The sequence below is a fragment of the Triticum urartu genome, chromosome 7, assembly GCF_003073215.2.
Source record: "Triticum urartu cultivar G1812 chromosome 7, Tu2.1, whole genome shotgun sequence".
Classification (NCBI taxonomy): domain Eukaryota; kingdom Viridiplantae; phylum Streptophyta; class Magnoliopsida; order Poales; family Poaceae; genus Triticum; species Triticum urartu.
Window position 1 is genome coordinate 300,260,560 of NC_053028.1, and position 8,725 is coordinate 300,269,284.

Consider the following 8,725-nt stretch of genomic DNA (forward strand, 5'->3'; position numbering starts at 1 on the left):
CAAGTGAGACAACATCAAGATGCACAACGTGATTTGCATCAAGAGCAACAAGCAATGAGCGAACGCATCGATAACCTCGGCACCGACTTGCGACTTTCCAAGCAATGTACAAGAGACTATTTTGACAACAAGCTCGACGACCACAAGAAAGAGAATGATGCAAGAATGGACGAGATTCGTGCTTTGTTGCTCAACTGCTCTTCTTCCACTTCGTCCTCCTCAAGACGGAGCCGCCCCAGTCGACACTCCAACTACACCATCTCCGGCTCAAGTACACCGACATCGAAAACTCTTTGACATGCCGCGTGCCAAGATCGTCAAGCAAACCGCAACCCTCTACATGACAACAACTCTCAAGAGAAACGACATCGTCAAAACCAAGCTACTTTTGTGCAAGCACGAGAACGGCAACGCCAACGCCAACACAAAGAGGAAGAGTGAGCGCGACTACACCAAGATGCACAAGATGCTGAGGCACAACGTCAAGAACAACAATTGCGAGAAGCTCAAGCACTTGAGGCGCAACAAGCCCTCCGAGCCACCCGCAACCGACAAGCTCGTGAACAACAAGAAGCGCTTCGCGAAGAAGTTCAAGAGAGGAACTATCAAGCTCGAGTGCATCGTCAAGTTCCATGACCTCCTCGTCAAGAACCCCAAGTTCACCAAGAACAAGGAGACAATGGAAATCCTCCCAACCCCAACACAACGAAGAACAAAGATACGGCAAGCTTAAGTTCACCATGCCCAAGTTCAATGGAAGCAATGATCCCAAAGAGTACCTATCATGGGCATTGAAGGTCGACAAAATCTTCCGCTTGCACAACTATGAGGAGGAGAAGAAGATCACGATGGCATCCCTTGAGTTCCAAGATTACGCCTCATTTGGTGGGAACAAGTCATTGAGCCGAGCGGCAAGAGGTGAACCACCCATCACTACTTGGGCGCAAATGAAGGATGTCATGAGAGCACGCTTCGTGCCAACCTACTACAATCGCGACCTCTTCAAGAAACTCCAACTCCTCAAGCAAGGACCAAGAGCATTGAAGAATACTACAAGGAAATGGAGATTGCCATGATACGAGCTAATGTCACGGAAGATGATGAGAAAACTATGGCACGTTTCTTGAATGGACTCAATCATCCTATCAAGAAGATCGCCGACTTCCAACCATACTCGAACCTCATCGAGCTAGTGCATCAAGCTACCAAAGCGGAATGTCAAGTGCAAGATGACTTCAATTATGCCAAGTTCCCATCCAAGTCCTATGGCTACCCAACACCCAAGCTTCAATGACTCCAACACCTTCTACCTCTACCAAGCCATCTACGAGCAATGCCGACAAGTCGAGTTACAAGAAAACTTCGACAACCTCAAGTCATCCTCCTACTGCAAGCAATTTCAAGCCGAGAGCTTCATCATCCTCTACCCCAACCGATGATACCGTCAAGACAAGTTCTTTCAAATGCTTCACATGCAGAGGCCGAGGCCACAAGTCCTTTGAGTGTACCAACAAGCACACCATGATCCTCAACGACGATGGTACATACGACTCCATGAGTGAAGGAGAAATGGAAGCCCTTGAGCAAGTGGCAATGCAGTGGAAAGTGAACAAAGATGAAGAGGATCAAGTATTTTGTGACGAAGATTCAAGCCCCGCTCTCGTTGTCTCCAAGGTCTTGACTCTTCAACATCAACAAGAAGAAGACCAAAGATGCCATATCTTTCATACCAAGGCCGACATCAATGGAAGGTCCATCAAGGTCATCATCGATGGAGGGAGTTGCCATAAATTAGCAAGTGAAGAGCTATTATCCAAGATCCAATTGGTCAAGATGTAGCACCCACATCCCTACAAAGTTCAATGGCGTAGCAACTCCGGCACTATCCAAGTCGAGCATACAGTGCAAGTCTCCTTCAAAATCGGAGCATACGAAGAAACTTTGGAGTGTGATGTTGTTCCAATGACCGTTTGCCGCCTTCTTCTTGGGCGACCATGGCAAGGTGTCATCCACAATGGTCATACGAATCACTATATCTTCAAGGTGAAAGGAAAGGAGTACGTACTTCGCCCTATGTCTCCAAGCCAAGTGATCACCGACAAGCAAGCCACCCATCATGGAGAGAATAGCAAGAGAGCGAACCCCCAAAAAGAGAGTGAGAGCCACAAGCCAAAATTGAGTGCCTCCACGATGAGCAACAAGAAGAACATAGTTCTATTTGCCACCAAAAGTGAGATAAGATAAGTGTGTGAGAACCCATCGAGTGTCATGCACTATGTCCTTTTGTGCAAGGACGAGGCACCAAAAGCTAACACTTCTCACAATCTACCTTTAGTGCTATCTTCCCTATTACAGAAATTCCAAGATGTTTTCCCCCACGAGCTATCTACGGGTCTGCCTCCTCTACGAGGAATTGAGCACCGAATCGACCTCATCCCCGGAGCTCCACTTCCTAACAAGGCTCCCTACTGCGTCAAACCCTAGGAAACTAAGCAGATCCAACGGCAAGTACAACAACTCATCGACAACGGCCATGTACGAGAAAGTTTGAGCCCTTGTGCCGTACCGGTAATCCTTGTTCCCAAGAAAGATGGTACATATCGCATGTGTTCCGATTGCCGTCCTATCAATGCTATACCGTGTGTTATCGTTACCCTATACCACACCTAGATGATATGCTTGATGAGCTTAGCGGAGCTACCATTTTCTCTAAGATTGATCTTAAGAGTGGCTACTATCAAATACGCATCCAAGAAGGTGATGAATGGAAAACCGCATTTAAGACCAAATTTGGCTTATATGAATGGCTTGCTATGCCAATGGGTTTATCTGAAGCACCCGGTACTTTCACGTGACTCATGCATTTTGTTTTTCGACCTTATATTGGTGTATTTGTTGTGATCTACTTTGATGAAAGATCATGTCACCCACCTTAAGACCGTGCTACAAACTCTTAGAAAAGAGCACTTTTTTGCTAATATGGACAAATGCCTTTTCGGTGTTGACAAGCTTGTTTTCTTGGGTTTCGTTGTGTCTTCTAAGGGTGTTCATGTTGACGAATCTAAGATCAATGCTATTAAAAATTGGCCTCAACCAACCAACTTGCAGCAAGTGCCGAGCTCCCTTGGTTTAGCCGGTTTCTACCATAGATTTGTGAAGGATTTTAACGCCATTGCTTCAACTTTGCATGCTTTGAGTAAGAAGAATGCACCCTTTGTTTGGGGACCATCCCAAGATACCACATTCAATGAGCTTAAGAATTTGCTTACTCATGCTCCCGTGCTTGCATTACCCAACTTTGATAAACCCTTTGAGATTCATTGCGATGCTAGTGGTAATGGCGTAGGAGGTGTGTTAATGTAATAGAAGCACCCCATAGCTTACTTTAGTGAGAAACTTTCCAGAGTGCAACTCAATTACCCCATCTATGACAAAGAGTTATCTGCTTTAGTGAGAGTTTTGCATGAATGGGAACATTATCTTCGCTCTCATGAATTTATCATCCATACCGACCATGAAACACTTAAATACCTTAACGGTCAAACTAAGTTGAACAAGCGTCATGATAAATGGAGTGAGTTCATTGAATCTTTTCCTTATGTCATCAAGTGCATTAAAGGTAAGGAAAATGTTGTGGCAGTGCACTTTTCCGCATATGCATGCTTGTTGCTAAACTTGAATTGGATGTCATTGGCTTTGAGCACATAAAAGACTTGTATGCGCATGATCCTACTTTTGCTATTCCTTATGCCAAATGTTTGACGCACACATCTTGGGAACGCTATTACATCAAAGATGGTTATCTTATGAGAGCTAACAAACTTGGCATCCCCGGGTCTTCTCTTCGTTTGTTACTTTTGCAAGAATCTCATGGAGGAGGACTAATGGGACACTTTGGACGCGACAAGTCATTCACTACGCTCTCCAAGAACTATTATTGGCCTAAGATGTTTCGCGACATCAACCGTTTCACCAACCGATGCTCTACATGCCGCAAAGCTAAGTCTAAACCTCAATCCCATGGTCTCTATATGCCTCTTCCAATTCCGTATCAATCATAGGAAGATATTAGCATGGATTTTTTTGCTTGGTTTTCCTAGAACTAGAAATGGAAAGGATTCCATATTTGTTGTTGTGGACCGATTCTCTAAGATGGCTCATTTCATTCCTTGCAACAAGATAGACGATGCTTCACATGTTGTCAATCTCTTTTGTAGGGAAATATTGCGCCTCCATGGAGTACCAAAGATGATAGTCTCGGACCGCGACATCAAGTTCCTAAGCTACTTTTGGAAAACCTTATGCGCCAAGCTCGGAATCAAGCTACTCTTCCCACGGCATACCATCCACAAACCGATGGCCAAACGAAGGTGACCAACCGCACACTCTCCACTCTACTTCGCGTGCTAATCAAGAAGAACATCAAGGAGTGGGAGGAGTGTCTACCTATCACCGAGTACGCCTACAACCGACCAAGACATTCGACTACCGGCAAGTCCCCTTCGAGGTCGTCTACGGTTTCAAACCGTTGTCCCCATTGGAAATTCTTCCTCTACCACTACAAGAGCGCACAAACATGGATGCAAGTGCTTGAGTCAACTATCTCAAGAAGATGCATGAATATACAAGGCACACCATTGAACGCCAAGTACAACAACTCGCTACCAAGCTCAATCTCAACAAGCACCCCATGGTGTTCAACATTGGAGATCTTGTGTGGCTACACCTTCGCAAGGACCGCTTCCCCCACGAACGCAAGTCCAAACTTCTACCACGAGCGGATGGACCCTTCAAGGTGCTTGAACGCTACAACAACAACGCCTACAAGATCGACATTCCACACGACAAGTACTCCGTGAGCGACATCTTCAACGTCAAAGATCTCTCTCCCTACCATGGTGATGAAGATTTCGATCCGAGGTCGGATCTTTCCCAAGGGAGGGGAGATGATGCGGAGCATCCTACGGTCATCCCCATGGACCTACCATCGTCTCACGAAGTGCTAAGAGGACCTATGACACGAGCTAGAGCTAGAGCTCTCGAGACCGAGGTGACTTCCTTCCTTAGTGATATCACATATGATCCTCTCGAGACATGGCTACTACCTAAGTCCGGAATGGTGTGCATGATCAGGTACCAAGAGGACCCTCCCGAAGATGCACGTGAAGATGGACAAGTCCCCAAGTTCATAGATGAAGAGAACCAACGGAAGGAGTCAAGAACAGCTTCCAAGCCCCGGACATCGGGCCATGACACTGGACATCCGGCCCCTGGAGCAGCAGCCGCCCAGCCACCAAGTACCTACAGGCCCCGGACATCCGGCCCAGCCCAGATATCAGGCCCGAAGCCCGGAAATCCGGCACCCTCCAACCAGAGAGCGTCAAGGCCAGCCCCTCCAGCCTGGATGTCCGGCCACCCCAGCCCGGACATCCGGCCCCTCGCAGAAGCCCAGACATCCGGCCCAACGCTTGAATATCCGGCCTCCCATGTCTATGCACAGTGTAAGGGCCCGAGGCCCGTGTACTCCTTCACCCACCTAGACTATATATATGCTCCTCCTCCTCCCTCTTTCTAGGGTTAGCGTTGTGATAGCTCATTTATGAGATAGAGCCTCGCTCATCCATACGGATCTACTCCTTGAGAGAGACCGCGGCCCCTCTTCGGAGAAGATGCACGTTGGATTCAAGACCCCCTCTAGGGTGGCCCCCATCAAGACCTCCTTTTGGAGAAGAACCAGTTACCCTTTGTATCGTCCCTTGTTGACTTTGGATCGTGTGATCTCTATGTGTACTCGGATCTAGCATATGTGTGATCGTTCTTGTTGGTTTGAGTGATTCTCTTGTGTTTCCCTCATGTTCTTCACGGGATCCGCTCCTTTCATGAAAGATCAGCCATATAGGGTTCCACCCTACATCATGCAATGGATGGGATGGATCAAAATCTCCTAAAATGTACGAGGAAACTACGGGGTCTCCTCATGGGCAATATTGGAAACATCATATGGAGAAAATGGACAACATCCAAAACAATGCTTATCCGAAGCTAGGTGGTCATGGAATGGCATATGAGATAAATGATGCAAAGGGAGCATATCAATATCATCACAAGAAAAACAAATGCCAATAACCATGGGCTTGTCATCTATGCCATAAGTGTAAATTGGGTGTATTTTAATGGCATATGCATAGTTACTACGAAGAGATTGCAAATATGACATATGATTGATCTCATGCATAGCATAGGACAAGTCAAGCGGGTTGTCAAACATGATGTGACCTAAAGAATTGTCACAATAAATCCTATGTAACATGGCATCACAACTAATAGACTCCACATGAGAATCATCATACTCATCGTAAATGGGCAAGAAATCATCACATGAGGAATTCGCACTAGCATGAAGCGTGTAAATAGGTGGGTCGACATCATGCAAGCAATCAATGTCAACAATGTACACTAGTGGGATTAGGGTATCACCTTCACCTATGTTATCGTTTTCATTCCACTCAAGTGGTGTAGGTGAGGTGGGAAAGACCAAAAGGTGGTCATCTTCATCTTGATGTGTAACGCCCTCGATGTGGCTATATCTCCCACGTGTCGAAGCACGACTTAGAGGCATAACTGCATTGAAAGCAATGTCGCAAGTGAGGTAATCTTCGCAAACAACCCATGTAATACAATAAGAGAAAAGAGATACATAGTTGGCTTACAATCGCCACTTCACACAATACATGAATAAAGCATTACATCATCCAGTTACACACAAGGTCCGACTACGGAACCAAAATAAAAGAAGAACCCCAAATGCGACAAAGGTCCCCGATCGACCCCAACTAGGCTCCACTATTGATCGACTAGAACGAAACAACATAAAGGACAAGATCTTCATCGAGCTCCTCCTGAGCTTGGTTGCGTCACCTGCTCGGTTCAACGACACCTGCAAACTGGTTTTGGAAGTATCTGTGAGTCACGGGGACTCAGCAATCTCGCACCCTCGCGATCAAGACTATTTAAGCTTATGGGTAAGGTAAATGTATGAGGTGGAGCTGCAGCAAGCGACTAGCATATATGGTGGCTAAATATACGCAAATGAGAGCGAGAAGAGAAGGCAAAGCACGGTCGATAAAAGTATGATCAAGAAGTGATCCTAAAACAACCTACGTCAAGCATAACTCCAACACCGTGTTCACTTCCCGGACTCCGCCGGAAAGAGACCATCACGGTTACACACGCGGTTGATGTATTTAATTAAGGTCAACTTCAGGTTTTCTACAACCGGACATTAACAAATTCCCATCTGCCCATAACCGCGGGCACGGCTTTCGAAAGTTCAAATCCCTACAGGGGTGTCCCAACTTAGCCCATGACAAGTTCTCACGGTCAACGAAGGAATAGACCTCCTCCCGAGACATTCCGATCAGGCTCGGTATCCCGGTTCTACAAGACATCCTCGACAATGGTAAAACAAGTCCAGCAAGACCACCCGCTGTGCCGACAAATCCCGATAGGAGCTACACATATCTCGTTCTCAGGGCACATCGGATAAGCTAAGCGTACAGGAGCCGACGTAACCCAAGTTGCCAAGGGATGGCCCTGCACGGTGCTCTGGGTTGGACCAACACTCAGAGGAGCACTGGCCCGGGGGGTTAAAATAAGATGACCCTTGGGCTGGCCTAACCCAAGGGAAAAAGAGGCTAGGTGGCAAATGGTAAAACCAAGGTTGGGCCTTGCTGGAGGAGTTTTATTCAAAGCGAACTGTCAAGGGGTTCCCATTATAACCCAACCGCGTAAGGAACGCAAAATCCGGGAACATAACACCGATATGGCGGAAACTAGGGCGGCAAGAGTGGAACAAAACACCAGGCATAAGGCCGAGCCTTCCACCCTTTACCAAGTATATAGATGCATTAATTAAATAAGATATATTGTGATATCCCAATAAGTAAACATGTTCCAACAAGGAACAACATCTCCATGTTCCAACAAGGAACAAACTTCAATCTTCACCTGCAACTAACAACGCTATAAGAGGGGCTGAGCAAAGCGGTAACATAGCCAAACAACGGTTTGCTAGGACAAGGTGGGTTTGAGGCTTGGTTCAACAATATGGGAGGCATGATAAGCAAGTGGTAGGTATCGCAGCATAGGCATAGCAAAAGAGCGAGCAACTAAGCAAGCAAAGATAGAAGTGATTTCGAGGGTATGATCATCTTGCCTGAAATCCCGCAAGGAAGAAGAACGAGTCCATGAAGAAGACAAACGGACGTAGTCGAACGGTTCCTCACAAACGCGACGTTACCGGAATCAACCCGAAGAAGCAACACCGGAAAGAAACACACAACATAGTAAACAACCAACACATCAACATGGCGTGATGCACAATCGAGTATGATGTATGTCCGGTTTAGTGATACATGGCATGGAAAAATGCACAAACAATCCTACAAATTAAGTGGAGCTCATTATGCAACGGAGTTGCATATTGAAGAAAACACCACATGACTTATTTAGTTCTCTCTCGTTTATGTACCCAACAAGATTAAATGTTGATTAACATGGCAAGACGGTGAAGCAAAATAAAACTACCTATCTAGTCAAGTTTAAATGAGACCGGAAGCAACGAACAACAATTCCGGAAACTCCTCATATGCATATATTAGGTTTGGTACTGTTCTGCCCTAAACATAATTTTAGAGTTGTTAAACATGCAAAGTAAGGCCACCAT